The following is a 21,084-nucleotide window of genomic DNA, read 5'->3' on the forward strand; positions in this document are numbered from 1 at the left end:
GAACGTGCCAAGCCGAACTTCCATGGGTTTGCTGATCTCTAATTAGCAGGAAATATGACATTAATCCTTGCTGCACCAAGAGAAAGCAAATGCATTTAATGTATTGAGCCTCACAACAAGTTAATATGGAGCTCAGATCTGAGAACCGTCACAAATATGTTGATAAGGATGGAAGACATTCATGACAACAAAGGGAGAAATACCTCTAAACCATGACCAGACCAAATAATACCACAACATAGTGACTGACAAATGCAATACTGATCATTAATTAAACCTACAATACTGATAACACTAATATCATCACTGGTGACTAGGGATGAGAGAACCTGAACTGTAGAGTTTGGGGTTAGTACTAGACACCGGGCGTCTGGCGCTCAAACATGGACTTTTAAAAAAAGTATGTTAATAAAGTTTGTTGAAAGGCTGCAGCCAGTAAACAAGCTTTATTGCATAGGGAAGACGCATGTACTGTATACTGCTGTGAACAGAAATTAAAAAAAAAATGAAATAGGATCCCACCTATTTTTGATAACCAGCTCAGCTAAAGCAAACAACTGTACCCTGCAGCCCTCATCAGGTCATCAAAAATAAAAGGGATCCAACGCCATTTTTGTAAATTATTTAAATAATTTTTAAAAAATAGCATGGGGTACCCCTTATTTATGATAACCAACCAAGGTAGACAGCTAGGGGCTGGTATTCACAGGCTGGGAAGGCCCATGGCCATTGGTCCCTTCTTAGCCTAAAAATAGCAGCCCGCAGCTGCCCTATACGTGACACATCCTTTAGATGTAACTGTCCTGGAACTATACTCAGCTCATCTTGATTGCCCTGGTGCAATGGCAATTGAGGTAATAAGAGGTTAATGACAGCTCACTGCTGCCACTGAGCCATAGATTAGTAAGGGGAGGCATATATATGAGACCTCTCCCCCAATTCTAGCGCTTTTTCTGTCCCTTCCCAATTGTCCTGGTGTGGTGGCAATCGGGGTAATACTTTTGAGGGTGATAACAGCTGTGAATTGCTGGATCATATCAAGCTAAGAGGATAGTGATGGATAGGAGTCTATCAGACACCTTTATTACTACCCCTGCAAGTGTACAGTTAAAAAACACACACAGTAAAAAAAATAGTTTATTTGAATAAAGACTCCGCCATATGTACTCGTTCATCAATTTATTAATTAAAAATTAATCTTCAAAGTTCTGATATAATCCAATGGTGTAATGTTCCACAATGCCCAATGTATCAAATGGAGCTTCATTCTTAGAATGTTCTGAGAACGAGGCTCCATAGGTTACTCCAAGTAAGCGACAGGCATGGAAATTCTCATGCTCAAGAGAAATTCCGCACCTGCTGCAGATTGCGAGTGACCTATGGAGCTTTGTTCTGTTTTTCCTGAGTTTGTGTTTTTTAGCTGTATACTTTACTCATTAGTAATGAGGTGTCTGATAGACGCCTATCCAATACTAACCTCTGGGCTTGATGCCAGCTGTCAATTCACAACCCACAATCCCAAAAGTATTACTCAATTGCCACCACACCAGGGCAATCAAGAAGAGTTGGGCAAAGCACCAGAACTGGTGCATCTAATGGATGTGCCACTTCTAGGGCAGCTGGGGGCTGCTATTTTTAGGCTGAGAAGTGCCAAATTACAATGGCCTTCCCAGACTTATAATACCAGCCCCTAGCTGCTGGCTTTACCTTGGCTGGTTATTAAAATTAGAGGGGACCACTTGGTGTTTTTTTTTAATTATTTAAATGATTTTAAAAAGCTGCAGACAGCTGAAAGCTGCAGTCCACAGTTATTTGCTTTACCTGCACTGGTTGTTAAAAATAGGTGGGACCCCGAGTCATTTTTTTATTTATTACCTATCCAGATTTATTTGCATGGCAATTGTTCTGCTCTTATCCCCATTTTGCTTCCATTTGTAGTCATTAGCCCTTATCACAAACATTTTAAAGCCATCTAACAGCACTAAAGTTCGGGTTCTCATTGATTTATATGGGGGTCAATGTCTAGGATCAAGTTCAGGTCCTAAACCTAACTTTTAACTAAAGTCTGGCTGAACTCAGCGAACCTGCTCATCCCTACTAGTGAAATTATACACAGGAGTTCGGCATATTGTGTACAGATAATACAGTGATCACCTGTGACTTTATACACAGGAATTCTGTATATAGTGTTTAGAGTACAGGTAAAACAGTGATCACCAGTGACTTTATACACAGGAGCACTATACACTGACTAGCAAATGGGTAACAATGTTATAACCTTTTGATTTTCAGGCTCCATATCTCACCATCCTCTACAGCTTTGAATGTGAGACTACCTTAATTTTATAGACAATCATCTCGGCTATCTCGTACATATATTTGACTTGTTAACATATGATTAGTTATGCAGATTCTTGTCATGTCACTGCATTGTTACTGTTTTGCTCCTAAAAATCTAAATTTTAATTTTAATTATTTTGTTAGTATATTTTAAATCCACTGTTTTATTTCAACACTGCCTGAATCTTTCTGGTCATGCTCTTGATCTGATTCAAGCATGTTTCGACCGAAATCTGATCCCATGTCTCTTCTACACATTCCCAGGTAATACTGTGAAGTGTATACGTAATGCAGTAATTAACAGTGACACTATACACAGGAACTCTGTAGATAGTGTAAAGTTAATTCAAGGATCACCAGTTACATTATACACAGGAGCTCTGTTTATAGTGTATAGTGCACAGGTAATAAATACAGTAATTACCAGTGACATTATACATAAGAACTCTATATACAGTATATAGTCTATACAGATAATACAGAGAACACCAATGACATATACAGAAGCTCTGTATTTATTATATACAGTAGTGTATACAGGTAATAAACTGACTTACCAGTAACATTATACACAATAGCACTGCACATACAGTTGAAACCAGATGTTTACATACACTATTGAAAAAGACACATATGCATGCTTTTCTTACTATCTAACTTGAAATCGGAATAAACTTTTCCCGTTTTAGGTCAGTGAGGAACCAAAATTATTTATATTTGCCAAATGCCAGAATAATTAGAGAGAGTGAATGTATTAAGGCATTTTTATAACTTTCTGCAAAGTCAAAAGTTTACATACACTAAGATTACATACTGGTCTTCATATGTAATTTATCGTGGTCCCTGTATAATCCCCCATCCGGGTACCCATATGTTCTCCATCCTGGTCCCCATATAATCCCTCATCCTGGTCCCTAAATGTCATACATCCTGGTCCCCATATAATCCCCCATTCTAGTCGACATATGTCATCCATCTTGGTCTCAATATAATCCCCCCATCTTGGTCCTCATATGTCCTTCATCCTGGTAGCCATATAATCCCCCAAATGTCATCCATCCTGATCCCCATATAATCCCCCATCCTGGTCCTCCTATGGCTGCTATTTTGTAGTGAAGTAAAAAAAAAAGATTCTTCTTACCTGTCCATGGTTCAGCAGCGTCCTCTTCTTACATCAATGGTGGCACATGGCAGTGACATCATATGCCTCCAACTTGTGTAGTGAGGCCAGCGGCTGATGCTTGTGACGTACGCACTGACGTTAGCTACCGGCCTCTGATAAGCAGGCGGCTGATGGTTGCAACGTATGCACTAAGGTCAGCTGCTGGCCTCTGATAGGCTGGTGGCTACTTCAGCTGTTGCAGTGCAGGAAGGGTTACCTGTACCGTGATATATTTCAACTAAATGTGCATCCGAGAATTCACATTCAGTTGAAACCGGTGGGCGTCCAGAACTGGGTCATGTCGCCACTTCTTGCCGGTTCGGGGAAACGGCTGCATTTTAAGAATCCATTCCCCTGAACTGAGAAGAACCAGTTGAATCCCTTCCTTGATCATCTAACCTAACATGTTATATACCATATTAACTATAACATGACACAGCAACAGCCATTGAGCATTAAAAACAAAAACCACTGCAGCACATCACTAGTCACATTCCAATAAAATAAAAATACTATTAATCTCAACAGAGTACTCAATAAAGTCTCAAAGCTAAATAGTCTTCAGTAGTATACTGTAAACTCCCAATGATTTGAAGTATATTAATGATTTTCATAGTTCACTGAAATGCAAAAATTAGAAACAGATGGTATTCACTCAGTCCAAATGAATCAATGAAACTGGCTCACGTAAACATTTGAAATTCTTAACAACTAGTCGACTGTGTCACCTTTTCTTGGGCAAACATAATGTATATATAGTCCTTTTAGGAGCCAATAGATGTACTTTAATTTGGGGCAGAAACTTAGGTGCCAACAATGCAAATTTACCCAATACAAAAAAAATGCTTTTTGATAAAATGTACATTAGAGTGTGGTTTGAATAAATATAACAACAGAAGAACTGATACACAGTAGCTAGCAAACAATTATAGAAGCCTATGTTCACACACTGCATCTTTTGCTGGGTTTTTAGTGCATTCCTGAGGTCTCAAAGATGTACCTAAATGCATTAATTTCTTCTCTCAGCAAAGTCTATGAAATTTCTATTTTGCTGTCTACATAGTGCTTCCTTTTATTTGGCTGCATTTTGGCTGTGTTTTTGAAGATGCAGCATGTCAATTCTTTTTGCATTTTTGCCAGCGATTTTGAGCCCCTTCAGTCCATAGATTTGACTTTAAAAAATGCTTTGTGCAAAATGCGGTAAAAACGCATCAAAAACACATGCATTTTTTGCCATGGGTGCCTTTTTTGGGGCCAAAAACGCTGCATTTTTGTGGTTAAGAAAAGATGCAGTGTGTGAGCATAGCCTACCAGGGTATATAAAAGCCTAGGAAGGGAATGCATTGCAACAGTCATCTAGGGTAATTTTAGGATGGTGAAAATATATTAGAGCTCAAAGCTCAGCAAAAAAAGTTATCAAGAGAAAGTCCTTAAACATTGGACAAATAGACAGTAATGTGTTGTGTAACTGCATAACTAAAGACGCTTAGGCGGGCTTTGCACGTTGCGACATCGCAAGCCGATGCTGCGATGTCGCACACGATAGTTCCCGCCCCCCGTCGCAGGTACAATATCTTGTGAAAGCTGGCGTAGCAAAAATTATCGCTACACCGGCTTCACATGCACTCACCTGCCCTGCGACCGTCGCTCTGGCCGGCGACCCGCCTCCTTATTAAGAGGGCGGGTCGTGCGGCGTCACTGCAACGTCACACGGCAGGCGGCCAATAGGAGCGGAGGGGCGGAGATGAGCAGGATGTAAACATCCCGCCCACCTCCTTCCTTCCGCATATTCTACGGAAGCCGCGGTGACGCCGGTAGGAGATGTTCCCCACTCCTGCGACTTCACACACAGCGATGTGTGCTGCCGCAGGAACGAGGAACCACATCGGACCGTCGCGTCAGCGTAATTATGGATTACGCCGACGCTGCAGCGATGATACGATTACGATGATTTTGCGCTCGTAAATCGTATCATCTAGGCTTTACACACTACGATGTCGCATGCGATGCTGGATGTGTGTCACTTTCAATTTGACCCCACCGACATCGCACCTGCGATGTCGTAGTGTGCAAAGCCGCCCTTAGAGTAATAGTCTGGGAATAATACAATGCTTCAATTGATAGAGCTAGTGAAGGTGATAGCATCATTCCAAGTGTGATCAGTGATCTGTTGTAGCTGGCAACTGCCCTTATGCATTTGAATTTAATAAGTAAACATTTTTCTTCCTTGAAAGTACACTAGAAAGCAGAAGCAAGACAGCGCAATATTTTTACAGAAAATAATTTGAAATCAGTGTTAGATGGTAGGCTAGCTTGTCACAAGCAACTGTACTGAGTTTTTGCATTTTTATGCAGTCATTTTTGTGAAAGAAGAAATATTTTTTTTAAGAAATAGAAAAGGAAATTTTTAAAATCCAGATATTTGACTGCTATCTCCCTTTCAAAGTCTGTGTGTTGCAAACATATATTTTTTATGGCACACATGTTTTATTATTCTAATTTTACATCTATACACACCACACCAATACATTGGCCTGTTGCAGGTGCTGGATTTTTGGTCATGTACTTACCTAGCATGTACTTACCTAATCATTTCATGAAATAAAAAAGAGACATTTAACTATTTTTACACACCTGTTTTACTAGTACAATTTGACAACCATTCATGCCACACCTATATATCAGCCTGAGGCCACATAGCATTACTTATAACTTCCTTTTTGGCAAGGGTTGAAAAATTGGGATTGAAAAGATTGTCAAAAGTTAAATGTAGTGTACAAAATGTATAGTGAAAGATAAAGAGGCAATGGTAATGGACAGGATACTGTAAAAGTGAAAAAAAGTCACAACCAATAGCACCAGCCATGTCGGCAGTTGTATTACCAATCGCAGGCCACTATTAGCCTTCTTCAAGCCGGCAAGTCTTTTAGAAAGTAGGAAGCAGAAAGCATTGTGAAATACAGTATATGGCACATCACTTGTCTCAGTCACAGAATGATGATATAACCCCTAGCATCAACGCCATCATTTTGAGTCAGTGTGCTGAGCAGAATAGTCAGTCTGATCACAAATCACGAAAAACTAATTTTTGGACCGTTTTTTTAAATTTTTAAAAGCATGAACAGTCTGCACTGTTTTATTAAATGAGCTAACCTGAATAACTATTATCTTTAATTTTGCATTTTAGTATTTTTTTTTTCATTATGGCTATTAACTGATTACTGTGTGTCATTTAATGTAGTTAAAATGTACCTAAGTTATGATGCCACTAAGGATGAGAGGATCAGGCAAAATTTTAAATGACCTGTTTGCACGTTTTTTTTCAGGGAAATTTGATTCACTGAGAAGTTATTCTCTGCAAATTTAATGTCTTTTATTACGCTCTAGGGTCTCGCCAGACCCCACACCATAATAAATGTGTAAAAAAATCCATATGCTCACCTCCCTTTTCCAGCCGCTCCACTTCTTACCACCACCCATATGGTCATTGTCGCATCTTAGGATCACCATCACCAGCTGGGTACCGATGGGGAGCGGTGGGACAGAAGAGATGAGTAAAAGGATTTTTTTTAACATTTTGATAGCCTCTTATGGCTTAGAAAAATGGTGGATGGCTACTTCAATTTTGCTGAATTCATATGGAAGCAAATTACAAAATATCTGCACTTTGGCTATTGGGGATTTTTGTAAAACTAGAGAAGAATTCAATACCTCTCATCTTTAGAAGCAAAGGGTCTTATTTTTTTTTTTGCTACGCTCTGAAGGAAATATAATACAATTCTGTAGATAGGCCCAGCACAGCGTTATATTGGTTGCACCTGTACATGATCACAGCACAGCATGTCATTTGAAGTACTACAGTGCATGGAACTCACCATTCCCCTAGATATTTCATTTGTAAAGATTTATAAAAAATTCTAATACCAACCTATCATTGCTTATGGATCTACAAAACTTGGTGCTCACATGAGATATCTTGCAGAACTTCTCCTTTGTAACTTTGGTTCCTTCATATAGGCAAGTAAAATTGACAACACTTAATTTGTCCAGGAATTTTGAAATGAGTGGACCTGCCATAAGGATAGCATCTGTTCATGAACTGGTGTCACCTTAAGGCCCGTTTCACACGTCAGTGAAAAACACTGACGTTTTTCACCGGCGTGTAAAACACGCACATGTCCCTCCGTGTGCCGTGAATCACGGCACACGTGGGTTGTCTAAGTGCAATCCGGGCTCCGTTCTCCGTGGCCCGTGATTGCACTTAGAGATTAACTCACCTGTGCGCGCTCCCGCTCTCCATGCTGCTGATCGCTCCCGCGGTAGAAGCATCCGGCTGGCGCTGAACCCCGCAGCAGCTGCTTCCGGGTCGGCTGTGTCGTGCATAATGAATATGCACAACAGTAATGAGCCGGCTCAGAAGCAGCAGGCTGCACGGGCTGCAGAGAGCGTCGCTGGAGCCAGGTGAGTAAAAATTATTTTTATTTTAAAACCACGTTTTTTTCTGGCACGTGTCTCACGGATCACACCACTGCGTGGTCCGTGGGACATCAGTGATGCCAGAAAAAAATGGACATGTCTCCGTGCGGCAATCACGCACACGCGGGTACGCCGCACGGAGACACGTGCAGTGAAAAATCACTGATGTGTGAGCAGACCCATTCATTATAATGGGTCTGCGTATGTCAGTGATTCTGGTATGTTTAAAAAAAAGCACAAACGTACCAGAATCACTGACGTGTGAAAGAGGCCTAAGGGTGTGTTCACACGAGCGTGAAAATCGGACGAGTGCAATGCGAGAAAATCTCGCATTGCACTCTGACCAATGTTAGTGAATGAGGGAGAGCAAATGGTCAGCTCTTCTCTCATCCAGAATCTGGATGAGAGTAAAGTAGCAGCATGCTGCGATTTTCTGCGAGAGCCATATCACTCGCATCAATTCAAGTGAATGAGTGCGGGAGAAACATCGGACTGCAGTCGGATGTTATCCCAGTGCAGTGCGATATACGCACAGGCTGACAATGGAGGAGATGGGGGGATTAACCCCTCCCTCTCCTAAGCAACGCCGTCCCTCAGCTTCGCAGCTGTGACCCGATTGCAGGATTGGGTCACAGTCGCATGACACTCGGCTCACGCTCGCAGCAGAACCTGAGCCGGGGATCATTAGCATATTGCATCCGATGCTGTCGAATCGGATGCCACACGCTCGTGTGAGTCCAGCCTTAAGCGGGCTTTACACGCTGCGACATCGCTAATGCGGAGTCGTTGGGGTCACGGATTTTGTGACGCACATCCGGCCGCATTAGCGATGCCGTTGCGTGTGACACCGATAAGCGATTTTGCATCGTTGCAAAACCGTGCAAAATCGCTAATCGGCGACACGGGGGTCCATTCTCAATTATCGTTACTGCAGCAGAAACGAAGTTGTTCCTCGTTCCTGCGGCAGCACACATCGCTGCGTGTGACGCCGCAGGAGCGAGGAAGCTCTCCCTACCTGCCTCCCGGCCGCTATGAGGAGGGAAGGGGGTGGGCGGGATGTTACGTCCCGCTCATCTCCGCCCCTCCGCTGCTATTGGGCGGCGGTTCAGTGACGTTTCAGTGACGTCGCTGTGACGCCGCACGGACCGCCCCCTTAGAAAGGAGGCGGTTCGCCGGTCACAGCGACGTCGCCGGACAGGTGAGTATGTGTGACGGCTCTGGGCGATGTTGTGCGGCACGGGCAGCGATATGCCCGTGCCGCGCAACAGATGGGGGCGGGTACCCACACTAGCGATATCGGGACCGATATCGCAGTGTGTAAAGTAGCCTTTACTCTCTATCTGCAAACAGCCTTCAGCTCTGTCACATTTGGCATCAAGTGACATTGGTGAGGGGTGTCGTCAAGTCTTATATAACATGGCTGCTCCGAAGGTGTGTAATAGAGAAATAGAGGCTCAGGATCTCCTCTTATGTGTGCTCTGTATGAGAGACATCACAGAAGTTAGCTTCCATCCAAGCTGGAGACGGATCTTCGAAAAAATTAATAATTAAGGTATGTTTGCATGCAAGATTTTGTTTTGCCCAATTTGCAGGTGGAACTGCCACAAAGCCATACACAGATTAGCCTAATTAAATGGATCCAGTTCTTATGTGGCCACTCACTGCAGTTTGAAGGTGTAATGCCCAATAATGTCGCTTACTGAAGTAGTTTTCACATTTTAATGAAGAACCTAAGGCAGTGTAGACAGCAGCGTGGATTTCATGCAGTTTCCCTTATGACTGAGCCAAGAACAGCATGAAACAAACACACCCTTAGGCCGGCATCACACGCTACGATATATCAGGCAATATGTCATCGGGGTCACGGATTCCGTGACGCACATCCTGCATCGTTAGAGATATCGTAGCATGTGACAGCTACAAACGACTGTGAACGAGCATAAATTCTCACCTTATCGTTGCTAGTTGACACATCGTTCATTTTCATAAAGTCGTTCCTCCTTCTGCGCGTCGGTTGTTCGTTGTTCCCGAGGCAGCACACATCGCTCCGTGTGACACCCCGGGAATGATGAACACAGCTTACCTGTGTCCTGCCGCTAATGTGGAAGGAAGGAGGTGGGTGGGATGTTACATCCCGCTCATCTCCGCCCCTCTACTTCTATTGGGTGGCCGCTGTGTGATGTCGCTGTGACGCCGAACCTCCCTCCACCTTCAGGAAGAGGATGTTCGCCGCCCATAGCGAGGTCGTTCGGGAGGTAAATACGTGTGACAGGGGTAAACGATTTTGTGCATCACGGGCGACAAATTGCCCGTGACGCACAAATGACGGGGGCGGGTGTGATCACTCATGCGATCTCACGATAAATCGTACAGTGAAACGCCGTCCTTAGGTCTCCTTCACACACCCGTGTCTCTGGTACATGTAACATCTTTTTTTCACAAGTACAAGAGACATGGACACACGTAGACCCATTAAAATCAATGAGTTTGCGCACACGTCAGTGTTTTCAGATAGCCGTGTGTCCGTGTGGAGTCCACACATATCCATGTGCTCCCCATGGCAAAAAGTCTGTTTTCTGCCGGCAGCACGGTTGTCACATTGACCGCACACTCATGTGATGCCTGTGGCATCAGTGTGGCATCTACTGAAGACAACACCTGTCCCTTAAAAAAAAAAAAAAAAAAAATTTATACTTACATGTCTTCGGTGCCGCTGTTGCTGCCGGTCCTGCTCATTATCCTCATGAATATTCACTGTACTCACTGGAAGCAACAGCAGCGCCGGAGACAGGTAAGTATACAAGTTCATGCTGTCCATGTGCTATCCTGATGTCAAACAGATAGCACTGGACAGCACACGGAGAATATACACACAGACAAACATGCTGGCCTGCCCCACGGACTGTCACACTCCTGCGTTAACTGCACAGACGTGTGAAAGAGGCCTTAGAAATAGAGCATGCAAAATAAAAAAAAACTTTTACAAATGCAGACTACAAATCAATTGATGGCACAAGTCATATAATAGAAATACTGTACATATGACAGCTTATTCTAGAAAGTCATCCAGATGTTTAGCTAGTCTAACTCATGCAAATTCAAAGGATCTCAAAGCTCTACAATATATAGAGAGAGCTATTTTTCTGCCTCTCCTAAGCACCAAGAAAATGTTCTGTTCTATTGAATTTTGGCAGAATAGTTTACCATTTTACATTTCTGTTGAAAAAAAAGTAAATTGTGGTTAATTGTTCTATTATACAAGAATTAGTAACTTATCATTTAATATTTGGACAGTTACCAAAGTTAAAGTTAGGTAACTATGGAATCTAATACCATGTGGCATGCAACAAAAAAAACATTCTGAAATACTAGAGTCTATTGTGTGCCATCACCTGTGGATACTGTGTTTACTTAAAATGAAGTGGAAACTAAATCTGAATTAACCATAAGTTTCATTCATCTAAGTAATTAGAGAACAAAACATGAGCTAAACCCACTTTACAACATTGTGATTAAACCTTAGCCTGATTACTCATAGTTAGTGATGAGCTTTGAACTAACGAACAGTTGGATGTTCAGATGGATGCATCTTGATTACCCAGGTATCATGAAAGTCGATGGGGGTCTCAGGCATTTTTCCAGGAAATCATCTAAGTTCCCCATTGACTTCCATTATACTCAGGTACTCGAATTGTTCGCTCATCACTAGTAGTAAGATTTTAAGAGTATTACTACTGACTTTGTTTGTGTCATAGCATACCAGTCATCGAGCAGAACTTAGAAGGAAAGTCCTGCCTGCCTATCCTTCAGCTCATGGTCAACTCTATAATGAACAAAGCTCATTCTACAATTCTGAGCAGTATGTAATTTCTGCCTTACTTCTTCTCAGGCAGGATGTGAAAATTCAATAGAGAGGTGGTGAGAGTGCAATGAAACAAAAAGTGCAGCATGCAAAATTTTTTCCGCCATTATAAAAAACTGATATAAAACACAACACAGACAAATCAAATAATAATGGGGTCTTCAGACTTCTACCGTGTTTTTCCAAACATAAGCCATCTCCTAAAATAAGCTCTAGCAGGAATTTTCAGCATTTTCAGCATAAAGCATAATTATAAGCCCTACCCTGAAAATAAGCCCTAGTCGTGGTTCAATAATGAAATGTCCATGCAGCTAACAGAAGTTAAAGAATACTGCAGGACACTTCACTATAGAAAGCAGACACCCAAAAAGAGAGAAGAAAGAAGACAGAAAACCCATCAATCATACTCACGAGATGTCGAATGGAAGGACCTGTGGTGGAACGTACACCCACACACATCAGATCGCACACCCACACATCAGATTGCACACACATCAGATCGCACAAGCACAAACATAAGATTGCTCGCACACACACACACACACACACACACATACACATATCAGATCGCATACACACACACATCAGATAGCGCACATACACCATATCCAGTGATACCCATGCTTCTGGCTGGCAGGGGAACCAGGGACGCAGTGCGATGGAACGCGAGGACCTGCGGTGGAATGTATAAAGGACTTGCGATGGAATGCAGTGATGCGTTCCACAGCAGGTCCTCTTTGCGTTCCACCACAGGTCCTCGTGCTCCACTTGCACTGTGTCTCATCTTTCCCTGCCGGCCAGAAGCAATCGGTATCGCCAGATGTAGTGAATGTGTGTGTGTGATCTGATGTATGATTGTGTGAGCGATCTAATGTGTGTGTATGAGAATTTATGTGTGTATGCGATCTGATGTATGTGAGTGTGTCGACCAAAATCGAGAGGACCGCGTGGAGCATACCTGCTGGGAGCACCCGCTGAAGATCGCAGAAGGACTTGGGAGCAACTCTGATGTCTGGGGTCTGGTAACTATGAGTCTTCTGGGAAGAGGGGTCTGTTTTTTGAGGGGTAAACTTACCCCCAATTGTGTTTCCACAAGAATAAGCCATACCCCGAAAATAAGCCATAGCAGTGTCTTATTTTTGGAAAAACGTGGTATTTGTATAAACCATACACTTCATAGCATTGCACTTGTTCAGTAGAGTCACAATGGATTACATTCATTCTACATGCATCACACCATTAAATAATCTTCTCTACGTCCACACCTTGCTTTTCTACAAACAGATTTACTTGTATACTGTGCTAAAGCTAAGATAAGAACGTGCCGTGCTAAGAAAACTTCATATTGCAACAGCCAAACAGGCCTTGTATTTGCTTTGTACTATGAGATTCTTATTTACTGACTACGGAATTTTAATTTCAGATAATATTTACTCCTCTGAAGTAATTGTTGGTTTTGTAAGATAAAGATTATATCTTGAATCGCAAAGAATCAACCATGAATATTGGGTGTCATCTTTTACATGTAGAAACAACCCTCGCCCAACTGTAAGGAATTATCTGCAGATCAGTCTATGAGGAAATCTATAGTTATATCTTGTATAAGAATATTTTTTTGTCTCCACTAAATTATTGTTTTTTTTATGTTTCATTTACAGTTAAATAATATCCTATGATAACAAAACTAGATAGTTAAAAGTGCAAAAAAAATGTTTAATATTATGTATATTTTTATCTCTGGTGTTATGCTCATGGTAGGGTCAGACTTTGGCATGAATTAAAAGTGCACTAAAATTACTCATCAGGGCTTAGTTGCCTGCCATATGCATCCTTCATGGCCTTCAAGAAGCTTGTATAAGATGTAATCTCTTATGGGCTGTTGGGTTAATTAACCAGTCAACAGCAGTTTACCATATTCCCTCCTTAAGGTACCGTCCCACTAAGCAACATCGCTAGCAACATCGCTGCTGAGGCACAACTTGCTAGCGATGTTGCTGTGTGTGACATCCAGCAACAACCTGGCCCCTGCTGTGAGGTCGCCGGTTGTTGCTGAATGTCCTGGACCATTTTTTAGTTGTTGCTCTCCCGCTGTGAAGCACACATCGCTGTGTGTGACAGCGACAGAGCAACAACTGAATGTGCAGGGAGCACAGAGCCGGCTTCTGCGGACGCTGGTAATCATGGTAAACATTGGGTAACCAAGAAGCCCTTTCCATGGTTACCCGATATTTACCTTCATTACCAGCGTCCGCCGCTCTCAGCTGTCAGTGCCGGCTCCCTGCTCCCTGCACACGTAGCTGGAGTACACATCGAGTAATTAACCCGATGTGTACTGTGGCTAGGAGTGCAGGGAACATGGAGCCGGCACTGGCAATGTGAGAGCGGCGGACGCTGGTAACGAAGATAAATATCGGGTAACCAAGGGAAGGGCTTCTTGGTTACCCGATGTTTACCGTGGTTACCATGGTCTGCAGAAGCCAGCTCCCTGCTGCCTGCACACGTAGCAGAGTACACATCGGGTAATTAACCCGATGTGTACTGTGGCTAGGTGTGCAGGGAGCCAGTGCTAAGCGGTATGCGCTGGTAACCAAGGTAAATATCGGGTATGTTACCAGATATTTACCTTAGTTACCAAGCGCAGCATGCTTTCACGTGTAGCGACGCTCCAGCGATCCCTGCCAGGTCAGGTTGCTGGTGGGATTGCTGGAGCGTTGCTTAGTGTGACATCTCACCAGCGACCTCCTAGCAACTTACCAGCTTACTAAGTTGTTTAGTGTGACTGGGCCTTTACTCCTCTCCTAACACGCTGTCTGCCAGTCGTGATGTATTTCAAAGGCCATGCTCATATTTTTCATAGATGCCACTGGCAGACACATATTGGAGAGGGTATGTGTGTTAAAAACAATACATGGGCCCTTTGCAGTCCTATAAGTCATCATAATGCACAATTTCCCCTACTTTGGACGTAGAAGTGGCCTTCTTACCTCTTGGGCCCCTGTGTGCCTGCATAAGTTGCACCAATACGGTAATTTTGTCCACCGTTGATGGATGGCATGCATGTATTATTAAAGTAGAGAGTGTTCACTTTACAATATCAAGGTCTTTGGAGTCTTATTAGAATCATTCAGCAAATCACATTATTGCTCAAAACAGCAATATTCGCAGTGTGTAATAGCTGCTAGCATTCGTCATATCATTCGATTCTCGTGAAACCAGATCTTTCAACTTGCTTAAAAATTATCGCTTGTCGGCATAAAATGTCACCATGTAATAAGTCGCTACCACCTCGTAATACATGTTTTTATGAATGACGAGCGACTTTCCATCAACGATCTTTCGAGTGAACATCGGCTTGAGTAAAAATGAGCTTGTACTCACGATAACGACAGAATGACTATTCGCTTATCAATCTCTATTGTTTAAAAATGTTCCTGTCTTATAGGGCCTTAAGAGAGGTACAAATGGACAGAGAATATGTCGGGGAGAGGAAAATTTAGTTAATAACATATACTGTACTTTTTGGTACTGAATGAATAAACAAGGCAGGTCTGGAAGAGAAACAATGGTGGGAAAGAGCACAATATGAAATGCAGTCTATAGGGACTTCAGATTTAGGTCAGGTCTGTATTTTTGGCTGGACTTTGATATGGTTTATGTATTACTTATTTCCACTTTCTTTTCTGCACAGTTTTCCTACATAACAGATTTATGAACAAAAAGTGAACTTTGTATATGAGCAAATGTTCTATGTTTACACACTGCAGAAAATTAATTTCCGTCACAAATACGCATTTGTTACTGCAGGTTTTCACAATGAAAATCCGAAAGCTAATGAGCATGCTGCAGATTTGAAATAAGTATTACGCTTTCATTTTTCTGCAGATTTTTTTTCTCCACAAGGTGTGACTGTGATTTTTTAAGAAACCCATTTACTTATGTCACACTGTTAATCACTACAGATTTGCACGGCAGAATGCATGACAAACCTGTGAACTTGATCTAATGTGTTAGATGAATTAATATTTAGCTGTGAATTTCTTAAAGGGAACCTGTCAGGTGCAATATGCACCCAGAGCCACGAGCAGTTCTGGGTGCATATTGCCAATCCCTGCCTAACCGTCCCTTTATCTAGTAGCATAGATAAAGAGATCTTTAGGAAAAGTATTTCTAAAGATCCTTTATCATATGCTAATGAGGCCAGGAACTAGTTATAAGGGCGTTACTTCCCTTGGCTGGTCAGCCCACATAGCATGTTAGTACACCCCTTTGAGTGTGCTAATATGCTAATGAATGCACAGCGTCAGAGGATGATCGCGCTCACCTCTCTGTTGCCATCACATCTGAGTCCTGGATTTCGGCTCAGTGCACATGATCCTGGACTTTTGGTCATGCACACTACATGGGTGTGAAGCCAGGACTCATAGACCCGGCTTCATAGTGCGCATGACCACCAGGTGTATGGGTCCCTGGCTTCAAACTTGTGTAGTGTGCATGACCGAACGTCCATAATCATGTGCACTGAGCTGAAATCCAGGACTCGGACACGATTGCAGCAGCAAGTTGAGCGCAACCATCCTCTGATGCTGCGCACTCATTAGCATGTTAGCACGTCCACAGGGGCATACTAGCATGCTAAGGGGCAGACTAGCCAGGGGAAGTCACGCCCTTGCGACTAGTCCCTGGCCTCACTAGCATATGATAAAAATTCTTCAGAAATACTTTTTCTAAAGATCTCTTTATCTATGCTAGTGTATACAGTGATGGTTAGGCAGTGATCAGCAATATGCACCCAGAACTGCTCGTGGCGCTGGGTGCATACTGCACCTGACAGGTTCACTTTAAGGTTCTTAACTGATGTGGTACACGCTTAGTAGGTCTCCCGTCAGAGCTATTTCAGAGGACTGTAGATTAAATTCATCATTTACTACTCTATTACATAGGAGATTAGGAAACACATGGCAAACATCCCTCCCAAGAACAAACACTCTTGGTTCATGGCGATATGACTTTATCTAGTTCTATGAGTTCAGTTGTATGTAAATACTAGCAAAGGTCATCAGTTGGAGAGAATTTTCTCCTTTAATCTTTGAGGCCCGGCACTTCACATGTTGTGCCATTACCATGTTCTATGTTGGCTGTCCAGTAACAGTGCTATTTAATCATTGCCAAAGCTAGCACTGAAAGTACAAAAACTATTGAATTTAAAGAATAGGATTACAGCCATTGCAATCACAGAGCGAATTAATGGTAATCTCTGCCAATTACTCTACTCTCTGAAAAGGAAAGGTAATCACTCATTTCAAGTGAGTCAACAAGGTTAGAAAAGTAACAACACTTCTGCTCAAGCCTATGTGATTGAAGAGAAATTTAAGGAGATTTTACCTGCATAACAACACTGAAAACATCTCACCACTTGATAAAGCTTGACAACATGAAACAATTGCCAAACATAGATCTTTATAAGCGAGGCAAAGCATTTTCTAGAAGATACACACCTTATCTTATATAAAAGGCACAATTAAGAAAAAAAGGTCACCAACACCAAGTTCACCCATCAAAGTTAGGGCTCGTCGACACGACAGTAATTTTGGTCAGAGTGCTATCTGGTAAAAATACAGATCACATTCGGATCAATGTTATTCAATGGGGCAGCAGATGAATGATTTTTTCACTGGCCGTGAAAAAAACGCAGCATGCATGATTTTTCTCTGAGAATCTGATGGCAATCTTGTACTCAAGTCAATGGATGCGTGGAAAAAAAATCGGACTGCACTCAGATGAGATCTGAATGTGGTCCGATTTTCACGGACAGACATCACGAAGAAGGTGGAGAAACGTTTTTTTTCTTTACCTTCGAGAAAAACATATCCCACCTTGATCAGTCTCTGATCAAATTCTGATCAGTCTGATTAGAATAATTGGACCATTTTATTCAGAGAGAGAGAAGACGATTTTGTCCACCTACATATAAACAAGAAATGTATCGACTTATATTTATATAATTTTTCATATTTATTCTAATTTTTTACTTTACATATATTGTAAATAATACCCTTACTATACAATAAATCTTCCCAAGTCAGTAGATTTGTAGTAATGTTGAACTAAGTCAGGAATGGCCATTAACGACAAGGTTCTAATGGAGTGTCACAAGTGCATTAATGTAGGTGCAAAAGTGGTAAATAATGTTGTTATACCAGGGACTATTGCACTGAGGTGAAGAGATCTGCCTTTTCGTAGCCATTTTTCATCAACAACTCAGGTTATATCACCACAGTTAGGTCTGACAGCCTGACAACCACAGCTCTAATCCAGCAAACCATAGTGAGCAGTATTATCTCCAAGTGGAAAAAGTATGTATATATATATATATATATATATATATATATATACACAGCAGTGCCAACATTATTCTTAGTGGAAAAGCGGAACATATAGGTCTGCAGCAGTGCCAGCATTATTCCAATAGCTCAACAACAACCTATACAGGAAGTCAATAAAAAAAATCTCAAAAGAATCGTAGGCCTTGGACTTTAAACTGTGCAATACAACTTGCAAGATTTAGCAATGCTTAGCCGATCCTAGCATAGAAATAACTGGATGACTTGAAAGCCTTTTCACATATATTTTATAATCAGAAGTGGCCAACATTAGATTTCTGAGCCCATTTATGTCAAATTGAAAGTGAATATAGTTTTCCCATGATACTAAAGTCAGACATAGCTGTTCACCCAATGATGCTTTGGCCGATCACTCGACTGACTGCCATCTTGGATCACTATCCCATACATAGAAGCACTCGTTCAGCCATATACTACTATATTCTCTATGAGAAAGCCATTGCCAAATATGTCTGGTGGCAGCTTATCTATGGCAGAAAATGAAATTTGGCAGTGTGAAATTTGGATTGACATCTTCCCCAGTGATCAGTTGGCCAGCTCCCCATGCACATTAGGCTGTCAGCCCAACAAGTCAATATAGGAGGGTTCAGCCCACATGGAGGACTTAACAGTCAAACTCTGTGGTAGTGTAGTAGAGATGATTTGTTGCCTCAGGACTTAAATAACTTGGCATAACATTATAATTGCATGCACAAAAGTAAGGTAATATTGCCGTGGTTGATGGGCTCAAGTGAACTTGCCAATTTATGCAATAAGTAACGTTATTTTTCTAAGTATACTCTATATCGCATGAATGAAGTTTAAATTTCATATATTCTATATTTACATATATCTTAGAGTTTACCCAGTGCAGCTGTATTCTTTTGTTTGTATATTATGTAGTCATAGCAGCTTGCACTTCTTCATACATACTTTGTTATATTTGGAGGTGCTGGTCAGTTTTTTGTTTTATATAACATTCAGACAAGCCTGTGAAATAATGGGAGAATATAGTCTGGTCAGATGACACCAAAGTTGAACTTTTTGGATGCTATAATACACACCATTAATGGAGGGAGGCCAAAAGACACTGGATATCACCACAAAAACACTACACCAACAGTGAGGTTTGCAGTTCGGAACATCATGGAGTGTGGCTGTTTTTCAGTAATGGCACTGGCAAACTGCATATAATTGAAAGGATGAATGGACAAATGTACCGAGACATTTTTGAAAAAATGATCCCAAACACCCAGCAAGGGAAACTCAATTGGGTTTACAGAAAGAAACTAAAACTGCTAGAATGGCCCACCCAATAACCTGACCTGTATCCAATGGAAAAATTTATGGAAGGAACTAAAGCTCAAAGTTCATAGAAGGAGCCCACATAACCTTCAGGATTTGATCAGTGTTTGTGTGAAAAATTGGGTCAAAATCACACCTGAGCAATGCATGCAACTCGTTTCTTCATACAGAAGGCATTAAATAAATTTCAGTGTGTTCAATACTTTTTCCTTTTGTCATTTCTCATTATTACACATAACTTAATTTATAGACATCTATGGTTTGATTTCTTTGTCTTTGTGGGTTGAATGGGTTGTTATTGACATCTGGTGAGAAAGTAATGTCAATAGCACCTTTAGAAATATATTTACTTAGAAACTTGGTGATGTGTTCAATACTTATTTCACCCGCTGTATATTGAAATAATATATACATATTGAAGTTATTTTAATTGGAAGCAGATCAATAGGGGACTGAGCTCTTACACCATTTAAAAAAAAAACAAAAACCAAGAAGTGCATTATGCTCAGGAGACAGGAGTGCACTTTTCCTACCTGAGTGTGCATAGATAGTGGAGTATGGATGCAATAGAGAGCAATGGTGCAGAAACCGGAGTAAGGATACAATAGAGAGTGTAGACACACAGAGCAGACTATGGATACAATACAAAGCCTATGCTTTCTATAATATGTACTCCACTTTGCATGCGCACTCAGGCAACAGCTGTACACTCTTGTCTCTTGAGCATGAAATGCTCCTCAGTATTTTTTAAAGAGATTTTAAGTGTCTCAGGACATAAAAATATTTTAAAAAATCTTACCAAAGGTTTAGCTACTCTTTAAAGAAAATATGTCAGCATAATTATACAACCAAACTATTTATATGTAAGTGTAGGTCTTTCAAAGAAAAGTCCAGCCATACCTTTATATGGCCAGTCTGTTACTCCGTTACAAGTCCGTTACTCCAAGAAATCAGCATTTGAATTAATATGCAAATGAAGATGAAGAGCTATTTGTAGATCCGAAGCCTCTGTCACTCCAGCTCTATCACCACCCTCAACGATGGAGCATTAACTGCTATAAAGATGTATTGACTTTGTTTATGGGAAAACCCCTTTAAGCTAGATATATCTTTGTGAAAGCTGGCTCCCTAGCTGAGCCTTACTGACAACTAAGGGGCACTTCTATGCTGAAGCTAGCCTCATAGTTTAAAGAGTACAGTAAGCAAAGTTTTTGTCTGGGATTTTTCACTCATGCATACAATTAAATATTGGTAAAAAAAAGTTAAAACATGGCTACAAAAATAGCTAAAGTTTGCTTTTCTCACATAGTCATTTTAGTTACCGCTTGTTAGATAACTCCATTCCTAACTTTTTCATGGGTACTCGTAGTTTGAAATTTGTTTTTCGTCCAAGTAACTCTATTTTTTTTATTCTATGCACTAAGGTAAATTCTTTATGAGAAAAATTATATATTCTGTAGAAGTTTCTTACATAGCAGATGTCTTAGATTTGCTTAGCAGATGTACAGTCTAACTTGGATATACAACCTTTTAAATGGTCTGTCAGGGCATCCAGATTG

General features: G+C 41.3%; 1 protein-coding gene across 3 annotated transcripts in view; it reads right to left on the bottom strand.

The window, feature by feature from the left end:
• Positions 1-21,084, bottom strand: part of BMPR1B (bone morphogenetic protein receptor type 1B) — a 642,076-nt gene that overhangs the window by 577,572 nt on the left and 43,420 nt on the right. The window lies entirely within an intron of this gene.

Source organism: Anomaloglossus baeobatrachus, chromosome 1, assembly GCF_048569485.1.
Source record: "Anomaloglossus baeobatrachus isolate aAnoBae1 chromosome 1, aAnoBae1.hap1, whole genome shotgun sequence".
NCBI lineage: Eukaryota > Metazoa > Chordata > Amphibia > Anura > Aromobatidae > Anomaloglossus > Anomaloglossus baeobatrachus.